Source organism: Squalius cephalus (genome assembly GCF_949319135.1).
Source record: "Squalius cephalus genome assembly, chromosome: 12".
Lineage (NCBI taxonomy): Eukaryota > Metazoa > Chordata > Actinopteri > Cypriniformes > Leuciscidae > Squalius > Squalius cephalus.
Genome location: NC_137133.1, coordinates 33,070,569 through 33,083,384, shown reverse-complemented (window position 1 = coordinate 33,083,384; position 12,816 = coordinate 33,070,569). Strand labels below are relative to the sequence as shown.

At 35.4% G+C, this 12,816-nt stretch overlaps 2 long non-coding RNA genes across 2 annotated transcripts in view; one reads left to right on the top strand and one right to left on the bottom strand.

Moving 5' to 3' along the window:
* Positions 1–12,816, top strand: part of LOC307168678 — a 380,672-nt gene that overhangs the window by 344,532 nt on the left and 23,324 nt on the right. The gene's annotated exons all lie outside the window — the stretch shown is intronic.
* LOC307168677 lies at positions 6,849–9,964 on the bottom strand. The gene is made up of 5 exons (XR_013822956.1): positions 9,942–9,964; positions 8,303–9,674; positions 8,135–8,201; positions 7,640–7,771; positions 6,849–7,021 (listed from the first exon to the last, which is right to left on the bottom strand). It is a non-coding gene; the product is annotated as an uncharacterized lncRNA (long non-coding RNA).

Sequence of the window (12,816 nt, the reverse complement as noted above, 5' to 3'; positions counted from 1 at the left end):
AGTGAAGCGATGCATTGGTGTAAGATAAAATACAAATATCCATATTTATAACTTTATCAACTAAAATAACTAGTTTCCGCCAGGCGGCCGTACGCATCGATTTACGGCGAAAGAGTAACACTTGAACATGACGCACGAAGTAATGACGAACGCGGTTGCTCAGCCCTGTTTGTTTGAACTGGCATAAGTCGACTTGCGTATAGCCATCTGCCGGAAGCTAGTTATTTTAGTCGATAAAGTTTTAAATATGAATTTTTTTCTTACAAGAATGCAACGCTTCACTTCAGAAGGCCTTTATTAACCACCGGGGGTCATTTGGGACACTTTTATGATGGACAGATGCACTTCGATGGACTTAAAAAAATGGTGCCCATTCACTCCCATTATAAAGCTTGGAAGAGCCAGGACATTTTTTAATCTAACTCAGATTGTAATTGTCTGAAAGAAGAATGTCATATACACCTAGGATGGCTTCAGGGTGAGTAAATCATGGGGGAATTTTCATTTTTGGTTGAACTATCCCTTTAATGGTACTGTACCTTTATGTTCCTTTTGGAGCTTGAAGGTTTGGTCCCCATTCGTCTTCCATTGTTTGGGAAAACAGACATCATTTCTCCACAACAATATCTTAATTTTTCCTCCAAGAGAAAGAGAACACAAGGTTAAGTAAATGATGAGATAACTACTATTTTTAGGTGAACAACTGTGTTAATAGAACAAACAATAGGCAAACTCACAGTTCTTTAAAGAATGAGTCCTTGCTTCTCTACAAAGTTAGCCTTCAGGAGTTTAACTACAATGACAAGGAAAACATAATGTAAAGAAGAGATACCTAAAAAAAATAATCTCAATAAAATAGAAAAATCTGAAAATTATCAACATTCCGTCCGTCCATCTGTTATGCTGTTATTTCTGCAGAGGTTTGAACATGCACGTTCACAGTAATCACGCAAGATTTATGAATTTTGATCATACCTCACCTATCTTTTGCTTCGATAAAGATTGGGACATGTGTCCGTTGCATATGCATAAACTGTGCATGACGGTAGCAAATACAAACGAAATGCAGTCTTGAGTGTTTGCTAACAAGCTCACAAGCATGCAATCGTTTTACTCGGTTACTTTTCCATGATTAAAACACGCTATCCTGTCATCTAATTACACTTCACTGGATACTGTATGTTAATATTTAGACGTACCACTTGGTAACTTACAGATCAAATCAAAGAGTAGGCTAGTTGCAAATAACAGCAGCAGATAATGGACGGTTTGAATCTCACGTAAAAAAATTAACCACATAAGAAAAAAAGAACGAAAAAAAAAAACATTCCACACTAATTGTTTACTCAGATAAAGTTAAGGAAAATGTGCAAGTTGAATAAAAGTTTCTTACCCGTTTGAATGTGATGTGATGACAGTCTGTAGGCCTACAATGGGCTCACATTCCTGTGGTCAAAGTCTAAAGTCGCTTCATCCAATTAAAATCGCAAAAACATCACTGGATGTTTAAAATGTAATATTTAAAAGTAATAGGTAGTTTACATGTAAAATAATACTAGGCAGAGCTGCAAAATAACCTCATGCAGATAAACTAAAATGTCTTCCTAAACTCACATGTGCATGGAAAAATATGGTATTATACTGTTAAATAACAGTGTCATACTGTTGCTGGTCAACACGCAATTTGAAGCGACCAAGTTCTCCCATAATGCATTGCAAAAAACGGTAACTTGCAGTTATTACATGAAAACAGCATTTTGCTGTTAAATTTTCATGTAAATTTACAGGAATTTTTTACAGTGTACAATTGACAATTAGTATACAGTTTGGATTGTTGGTATGGTTCTATTCTGGGCAAGAACTCCCTGCGCATCCATGCGGCCTAGCATGGATAAGAGTAGGGAGAGCAGCAATAACCCCCCTTAGGGTAAACATAACACAACAAACATGAATGTATTGCAGATATCATTAATTAAAGGAGAACTCGGCAACTCTAGCAAACTCTAGTCACTTCTTCGCTGATTTTCCCTTTTGTTGGCGCATGTTTTCCCCACAAGCTCCCCCTACAACTGTGGGGGGGGGCGTATATTTCACAACACGGTCGTAAAAAACTCACTTGCGGCGGCCTCCTCCCCCTCTCTACCGCTGCTCATGTGCGTTTGTTTTGATCGGAGCAAGCCAACTGCGTCGTGTGGAGCTATGTCTACCGAGGTGGGTAATCTGGTAATACATCATACATGCGTGTGTGTTTATGTCGAATTGCCGTAAAGCAATTCGTGTTTCGCGCTCGTTCTCGTTCTCGCTTCTCACGAGACTTCCAATTTCTATCTTGCCGGGACGGTAGTCCCCAAGTTGCAAGGTTGGTTTTCCGCCTGGGAACGCTGGGGGGAGCGGGGAAAGTCACCAATATCACCGGAACAGGTTGTTTAACCATCCAAATGAATTCTAGACAGTTTTATTAAGTTAAAAAAGTTACCAAGTTCTCCTTTAATAAAGCTTTTAATGTACAACATAATTGAGAATTTAGTCTGATTCAGGGGGAATCAGAATGCCAAATCCTGACTGAGCTGGGGATGGAGGAGGGTAATTCGCTCCTGAGAAATGCGATAGCTGCTGATAATACTGAACGAGCTTATACACACACACACACACACACACACACACACACACACACACACACACACACACACAGTGATAGGCGTCGTATTCCTATAGGTGGACGGGGATCAGCTGAGAGTCAGCTGATGCGAGCTTGACTAACCTGACCTGCCAGAACTGACTGCTTGATTTTACTTCTGTGGGAATGAGACATTTGTTCTAGTCACACTGAGACATTTCAAATGATACCAAACACGTATAGTGTTGTATGATAATTGTTCACATTAAACCATACATATTTTTGGGTGAATTTCAGGTTATCCCAGCATGAGGAGAGAAGAGATGGGTGATGTGGAGAATGTAAAGGTGATTCATGAACTGGTGTGGTGCGTCTCGGATGGCGTTGTTACTTATGCAAGAGAGTGTTCAAATGGTAATTCTCAGGAGAGTCCTTGGTTTCCTCGGAGTAGTTTTTTCTCAGTCCAGACATTCTGGTATCCGCCTTACAGTTTTTACAACAACAACAACAAAAAACTGTTTAAATATATCTGTATAGCAAGTTGTTTGGTATTATGCGTCTCAAACTTTGGTATAATAGCTATTATCTGTATCAAATAAATCTAGTATTGAAATGTCCCTAAACTGTGCAAATAAATCAAGTGCAAATAGTGCTGTTACAACCTTGGCCCTGTCCGAAATCGAATGGCCATCTACTTGTTATAGTGGTAATTTAATGTCCTTTTTCATTTTAAAATACAAGTGTTTGTTTTTCACCAAGTGTTAGGTTTCCTATACATCGTGAAATTTTGTATCACAGAAAAGAAGGTTGCAAACACAGGTAAATTTGAGCAGATGAGTAACTGGATTGCAGGAAAGTGACAGTTCTTATCTGTTGCAGCCGGTGATGATAAATGAGAGGAAAACCAGAAGACAGATGATGGATAAAGACTAAAGAATGGACAGTTCGAGACAGGATCACACAGGTAAGTTTCCTTTCACAGAAGACTCGACAGTTCGAGACCGGTACATAGTCAGGTAACTGTTCAGTATTGAACACCCTGACCAGACAAATGGTGAATTGACTGGTGAGCTTAAATAGAAGGTGCTGATGAGGGTAATCACAGACAGGTGTGGTGATTGTGGCGTGTGAGCCAGAAGGGATTCTGGGAAACTTACTGTGCTGAGGTGACTGAACTGGTGAACGGAGATATTTCAAAACGCTCTGTCCACACTAGCGTTTTCAAGAGTTTTGCAAAAGTTTCTCATCCACACTGAAAAGCCGCTAAATTCACCTTACAGTGCATGCATAAACCCTCATAAAAGCTCACTGAGATGATACAGACAGAACAAGACATAGGTAATCAAGTTATCATGCAATTCTTCTGGCTGGATCATTTTATTTAGCAAAATATCTCACCATTCACTGATGCTTCCAGGTCGCACTCACTGACCATTATATGTTTGGTCTAAAACGCAACTGCTCTCATGTTTTGCCACAGGACAGCATTGATCTGTCATCTTTGCAGGACTGTGATACGAGGTAACATTTTAGCAACTGTGTGAAAGTGAATAGCACATAACAGGCACAATACTGGTATACACATGACTATCTATGGGTTCAATATGCGTCACATGACTAAACTTACATCATCGTTTTCAAATGACAGTCCACACTACAATGTGAAAACAGCGTCTATCTGCTTTAGAGAGCGTTTTCAAAAAGCTTTGTTTTCTTTGCTAAAAACGCCGTCTCAGTGTGGACGGATGGCTAAAACGGAGAGAAAAAGATGCGTTTTCAAACAAAAACGTATTAGTGTGGACAAGGCCTGGACTGGTGACTGAGAATTGTGATGCTTAATTTTGCAAATGGGGACAACCTTTGAAGGATGACCAAAAATGTTCAAAAATAACAATTAGATAATATTCAGACTTTTGAGTTTAGAAAGGGGGTCACGTTTACATTGACGATGATGATGAGCAGAGGCGAAGAAGGTCAAATATAAGTTATTTTATTAAAGAAGGTAAACTCCAATAAAAAATGAATGAAACAAACAATGAAACGGCGTGTAGAACACAACAATACCAGACAATGAACTGAAGAAATTGAAGGGCTTAAATTATCTCAATTACGCACAGGTGAGAACTAATCAATCAATTAGCAACAAATGAACTATAGCAACCATTTTTCATAGCAAAAAATGAAAATGGAAACATGGAGAAATATGGAGGAGTGGATGGTGGGAGAAGGTCAAGGCTCAAGGTCATGGTGCAAAGGACCCTAGGTTGATTTTACTCCGAACCATCCCTTTAAGTTGGGTGTCCACCTTAGAGATAATACCCATATTTATAATAAAACAATCATATTTAAAAAATATATATATTAATCATATCATATAATAAAATATCATATATAGTTACTACTGTAAATCTATATTAAATTATTATTGGATCTCCTTCAGTGCTTTCAGAATCTTTACTTTATAATAATTTTGTTTCTGTATTTTTAATAATTTTTAATATTTTTTTATTTTTAATAATTTAATTATTAAAAAATAATTTTTAATAATTTTTTAATAATTTTGTTTCTGTATACAAGGCTAGATTATTGTAATGCGTTACTGGGTGGTTGCACTGCACGCTTAATAAACAAACTATAGCTAGTTCAAAACGCAGCAGCTCGAGTTCTTACCAGAACCAGGAAGTATGACCATATTAGCCCAGTTCTGTCAAAACTGCACTGGCTCCCTATTAAACATCGTATAAACTTTAAAATATTGCTGATTACTTACAAAGCACTAAATGGTTTAGCTCCGCAGTACTTGAGCGAGCTCTTAACGCATTATAGTCCTTCACGTCTATTGCGATCTCAAAATTCCGGCCAGTTGATAATACCTAGAATATCAAAATCGACTGCTGGCGGTAGATCCTTCTCCTATTTAGCACCAAAACTTTGGAACAATCTTCCTAACATTGTCCGGGAAGCAGACACACTCTGTCAGTTCAAAGCCAGATTAAAGACACATCTCTTTGACATAGCATTCACATAATACATTATAGACTTCTATAATTCAGTGTTAGGCTGCATAGATTAGGTCAGCTGGAACCGGGAACACTTCCCATAAATCCTGATGTACTCGTTACATCATAAGAAGAATGGCATCTACGCTAATTTTAGTGTCTTTTGTTTATCCCGAGGTTTTCCCGCAGCCTGCCGGATCCAGGCCGTATTCAGATCTGACGAAGGACCTTCGCCTGGACCCGATGACAACGCAGTGCTTAAGTGCCAACTAGTCTCTCCCTATGGAGGATCCCTTTACCACTCTACAGATAAAGTGTCGTCGGGAAACTCAATTCGCGTATCTACCCCGAATTGATAAAATAAAATAAAATTCTGTATCAAAAATTATAAGGAAACACCAGTACTTTGTTTAGGCTTGGTTTGTAGGGAATTCCAAACCTGCGCACATATATTCAACCGCACATAACTATAGAACCAATTCTTAATGCGCATGTGAACGCCATCAGCGTTTCTCACAGGATCGCGTTTAAAGTCTGTGTAGAGAGAATGGTGTCGTCTTAGCGGCCCTTAATTTAATAACAAATGATCGTTGCGAATCAATCAAAACTAACTTTAGCTGCAAAATAACTTTAACTTTATTAAAGAACCACTATAAAGCCAAAACAATCTCTGTTACCTTAAATTATACGTTTATCTCTGTAAAGCTGCTTTGAAACAATCTACATTGTTAAAAGCGCTATATAAATGAAGATGACTTGACTTGACTTGACTATTTTTAAAATATATTTTTTATATTCACATTTTAATGACACTGACAGTATATTTATTGAACAAAAATTAATTATTTTATTTATCAAAATAAACACAACATAGTACAAACTTTGCTAAAGTGATTGCTTTGAACAAGTATTAACTTTAAAAACATTATTTTAGCTGAAGTATTTTTATTAATACTGTGTGTCTTTTGCCCCATGCTGGTTTCACCCTGTGTGTGAGGTTAAAGGCCCCCCTCGCCACCACATACATTTATACGATTTTTAAACAAAACGAACCACATTTATGATTTATTTTCACACAAAGTCTGTTGCTCCATCAATGTTCAATAAAAACATATATATTCTTTCTGTAATCATTCACTTTGGGAGTAGTGAAAAGCACACTTTTTCCTAAGGTATGCCTTTAGCCCCGTTATAAGCTACTCAGTAGTGAAAAATTAACACAAACACATCCCAATGCTCACCATTTATTTATTCAATGGAAAACAAAAACATTTATATATTTTTTTCATATTATTCAAGGAGAGATTATAAGGTTGTGGCTTGACCCAAATGTGATGGTTGTAGGTGGTTGTATTTTTCAACATGACACTGAGAGATGAAGTGTGGTGTTGGCAGTGTCATTTTCCTAGAGAGAGAGAGAGAGAGAGAGAAAGAGAGAGAATATCTTGAGATCGTAGTTATTTACCATTTTGTTTCTGTAAATATTCAGAAACAGCCAAAAAGCTGTAAAACGTCCACACCAAATATTGAATTCATAGATATAAAAATTACTTTGGTACGTAAGCTTAAAAACATCAACAAAGAGAGGAGCTTACTTTCTTGGATGAAATATGGTAAAAAAAAATATATATATAATTGTCTGTTACGACACTTATGATGATGTCAATTAAAAAAGGTTTTGCATTTGGCCTCAAAAGAAAGTACGTTCAATGTTTTTTTGTGGTTTTTTTGGTTTGTTTGTTTTTTACTATGTGTGCAAGCTCTTCCTTGTTGAGCTTTGATGTTTTTGTTAATATGAAATAAAAAAAATATTTTATATCATTTATCTTTGCAAAGTTTATGATGACTGTATGCCAACACACTGACTCAACAAAAAAACATTGAATTATTATGTGTAATTAAAAAAAATATATTTTTTTTTTTATTGAACAAGCTGTCATGCATGCTTTCATGCAATAAGTAAATTAATAATTTAATTTCATTTATTTATTTTAATTCTGCAGTATTTGATTGAAAGACTTACTGTTGTGTTGGGCAAGACACAATCTCTCTCCTGGCAGCTTGCATTGTATTGGTAGGGGATTGTAATTTGGCGAAAAGAGATCATCTGATCATAACTTGACCCAGAAGTGACGTATGCAGTCTGAAGGTCATTCTAGATGTTTTCAGCATGAAAGAGAGATGGAGAAAGATATCTTGAAACAGATCTTTACATTTATTTACAGATTTCTGTGAATATAAATCAAAAAGAAATACATCTTTGCAAAGATTCTAAAGTTCTCAACAATAAGAGTATTAATTTGGATTTTCACACCAAATTCACACTAAATGAACAATAACAGTTAAAGATAAAAAAAAAAAAAAACATTTGGTTACACAATGTAAAAAAAAAAAAGGTTGCCTTAAATTAAGTACAATCAACTTGGATGTTTAAGTCATTTCAACTTAAACTTACATTAAATTGAAAATTTCTGTCCCAAACAATCAGTAATAATTTAAATAACTTTTTTCCTCTTACCAAAGCTTTCAAGATTATCACTGCACCTTTATGTAGATTCCACTCGCTCCAGACCAACATATGTCACCTGTAAAGGACATAAGGAATGTGACATTCTGATAATTTAACCTATTTTTGTGTAAATCATTCTACAAACATATGCACAAGTTGTTTTGACAAACGACTTACAAGGTTTTGTTGAGGGCAAGATGAGATCTCTCTTCGGTTAGTTGCCAAACAATGGACAATACTACTGCTATATCAACTGTAACCATGCCAATTAATCTTTTCCTTATAAGGAATAATGAGGAGTAAAATTATTAACAAAAACTATAATGAATGAATTAATAATGAATTAATTCAGTTTTAGTATCATTCATTTTATATTAGTGTTTGTTAATATTTTGAATTCGAATCTCTTTTTTTAATATATCTTTTATAGTTTTATTCATTAATTTTAGTTATAAGTAGCATACTTAAAGTTAAACTTAAAGAAAATGAGAAATGTTGCCTTTACAATTAGTTAGTAACTTAAAATCAGTTTAATTTTTTATATATATATTTATTTTATTTTAAGTATGTGTATATATATAATAATGTATATAATAACAATAATAACCCTGTCCACCACACCAGATTTTACTCAGTATTTATTTACTCATTTAATGATTTTCTGATTTATTTGTTCTTGATTAATGACGAAGGTTATAAGAGATAGAAGGTAACAGTATGTTTAATATATTGTCCAATTTCAAAACTCTGCCATATTTTAAAGGGTTTGATAAGTCAATTGATTCGAAAACACCAATATATAGTCCAACACACGTACCAGAGCTTGAAAAAATTGGAGTCCCACTATCCCCTTTTTTGCCTGCTTTAGAAATAATAAATTCTTCAGATGACATTTGATTTCTCATATTAGAATTAGGTTTTTCAATTGTACAATACTTTGTTACAAAACACCCTGACTCTAATATATCAAAATGTAGCACCTCATTTTCACATAACCTGCCTATTTCTACATTTATGTTTTGTAATGGATCTAAACATCCTTGCAATCCAATAAAGGCAATATCGTACTTTAACAATATGGGAGGGTTTTCAGGGAAGATTTTCTGGGCTTTATATATTAATGTATTTTCAAAAGTTGGAAACAAAATGTATACATTATCATTTTTGTGACAATTTTCTAAAACATGTTTAGCAGTCACTACATTGCCAGAGCCATAATAAAACCCTAATCCTCTGCTTTTCCAACCTTTGTCAATATCTGTTGACCAAATTAAAATGTAACAGATTCTTTGGTTTGTGAAATATCTATTGTTACAAGGCATAATCTCATCATTTTCAACAACTAATGGATCAGATATAGAGTTTAACTTTTTGAAACAGTCAACTAATGTTTCCTCAAAACAAAAGGATATTTTAAAAAATGGTATTTCTAATTCGTCCTCATAAGATTTTTTTTTCCTGTTACTAAATGTATTAAACTTTAACTTTAATACATTTAATAACTTACAGTTGAGTAAGCTAATAATATTGTCCATTGTTTAAATCAAATCTGAGAAAACAAAACATACTATATTAGACAATACTGAAGTGCTGCAAATACTTATATAGATTTTATCATGATGTCACTAATGAGGTGTTTTCCATAGAACAAGAAGAACTGTGTTTGAGATTACATATTACTTATTATGAATTATGTTTTTATTCCATCTAAAGAAATGCAACAATGTAAATAAAGTTCTTGCTTAATTAGCTAGAAAGAACTTAATGTATATTTTCTAAGAGTTGTGTAGAAGAAGTAATAGATTCAAAACCATACCTAACAACGACTCCGGCAACTACAAAGATTACCTGGAGGTTTGGGTTATTTATAGAAGATCTGAACCAATCATTCTTCATGGTTAACATGGGAGTTTCTTTGGGAGAGGAAGTGAAACTTATCATGACTATATACTGAGAGTATGAGGAAATGTGCTGTACTTTGTTGGTCTAGAGTAACATTAAAGGAAACCTTTAACCTTAAAGCCATCAAGCACTGCATGGGCTCTTACACACAAATGACATGTCTTATCTTATAGAATCTAATACATGTCTTATCTAAAGATCTAATATCATGACGGTTTACTTTGAATTGTTTAGTTGTTGTAGGTAACAATTCCCAGTGACATCAAACTTGTCAAACTTGAAATTTGCCTAATTTGCTTCCTGATTAGTTCTACTTTGAGAAACACACTGCAAAAGAAAAGCATTTTTTTGCAGTGCATTCACAAAGCTTTATCAAAAATGAACAGACAAGCCCAGGGTGGATTGTATTTTACCCCCAAACTGTAACACTAACACAAAAAAGAACATAAAAAAAAATATATATATATATATATATATATATATATATATATATATATATATATATATATATACTGCTCTGATAGCCTATCGGTTCACGAGGGGATTCTTTTAAAAAGTGAACCAACTACTGTTCCTCGCTTGACAATGTAGGACTTGGAGCAACACAAGTATGCTGTATTAACTAAAAATGTTTACAATTGTTACTCTTTCTGCCTTACTACACCAACTACAGTTTTTTCGTATGATATTTTTTTCTTCTCCACTTAGACTTTTAATGTGTCAACTATTCTCTCCAATTCATCAATAGTAATATTACCACTAACATTTTCAAATCATGCGAATGATTTATTATATAAAATAATAATCCTTAATACATCTGTTTTTACAAGGATGCAACGCGCCGAGGACTGCTGTGGAAACATTAATTTAGTGAAAAGCCAGACATGACAGACACGTGACCACCGACATGAGCGCGTGGTCTCTTCTCACGACAAAGTGAGAAGCGAATCTCCCATTCTTAATACACAGCAACAAGTGTTCAATTGTGTTAAAACTGAAACTGTTGCCAGGTACGACAGGTAAATACAGCTGCGACTGAGGAAACACAACACAACAGAATACAAGCACAAAACACTGATTTTGATAAGGAAAACGCCCATAAACTGGTTTTAACTTAGCATTTAGCATAGCCTATGCTGTATTTTGTTATTCAATCACCCTTTTAATAATTATTAGGCTATTATAATTTTTTTTTTTTTTTTTTTTTTTTTTTTTTTTTTTTTGCTGCAGTGTTGTGTTGCGTTTAATGACATTTTAAAATTATAGTTATTCCATGTCTGTCATGGAGTGTCATATAGGCTATAGTGAACTATTTGCGCTTTGTGATGTGATGGTTTAACGTTTATTATTTAATATTTGAGTCACTTAAAGGGATAGTTCGGCCAAAAATGCATAGACAAATTGGGTTGCTTATAGTTAAAATAATTTTTTAGTCGGCCACACATTCTACTTGCTGTCGGACACTCGTTCCACTTGCTGTCGGCCACTTTTAGTCGGCCACTCATTCCACTTTAACACGCAAATGACAAAACGAAAGTAAAAGCAGCAGCCCCTCGTGGACGACTACCACACACACACAGTCGTGTGATTTAGTCTACACACACACACACACACACACACTGTCACTCACACACACAGTAAAGTCCATGCCTGGTCCTCCGCTGTCTTCGTTCCGATCCTTTTATGCGCCCCGAAGCTGATCAATGAGAACCTTGAAACCGATACGGCGCGCGCGCCCCCGAAGCTCATCCGTGAGAAACTTGAAACCGGTGCGGCGCGCAGGTGACTCATCACTCGCTCTACTGGCCTCGCCCTGCTCTCACGGCTCGTGGACTCGTGCTGCTTGCCACTTTGCCTATTTTGTGTTTTCTATCACAGGAAAAGTAATTGCTGCGATTTTTGTTTCTGAAGTTTTTTTTTTTTTTTTTTTTTTTTGGGGAGGAATTGACTCGCGGGCCGCATCAAACTGTTTTGCGGGCCGGTTACGGCCCGGGGCCGGACGTTCCCCACCCCTGCTTTAACCCTTGTGCATTGTTAGAATTTACATCCTTTCGTTATGTTTGTGGCTGAAAACAGCCACTACTTTAAACTGCTGTAAAAATGTATCAGATAAATATTTTTTTCAAATTTTTTTGCATTAATCTATTAATCAACCTCAGTCCTGCTCAAAAATATTAAATGTTTAAAAAAAATTCAGGATTTTAACTCTTTAATTGCCAAATTCGTAAATGATGTCACTGATTTGGGGGGGAAAAAAACACAAAATTACTAATTTTCAATATAAAATGTGATTGTGGACTGGATTTTTTTTTACCTTTTATCACAGTCTTGGACATGTCAAAGATTAGAAACAACATTGGTTTTGATGCATTGTTAGTTTTTGTGCAGCATCAGATTTGAACTTTTTCTCCCTCATTTACTGTTCGTGGCTGTTTTTGCCCCATTGACTTCCATTATAACCACATTTTTTGATTGCAAAGCCATGACACCATATAATCATGCATTTTTGATTGTTGGTGGTTTTCCCTGTTGGGAAGAGGTAAAATTTGTAATTTTTACTGTTGATAACCGGGTGGCACCATTAACCCTTTAGATAGGCCTGTGCCAAAAAAAGCTTAGTTTCTGGCTTTTACATGGAGTTATATGGAGTATAACAGCATAATAAAGTGTGTGATTGTGTGTGTGTGTGTGTGTGTGTGTGTGTGTGTGTGTGTGTGTGTGTGTGTGTGTGTGTGTGTGTGTGTGTGTGTGTGTGTGTGTGTGAACTCACCTTGATGCGTCTGAGAAAA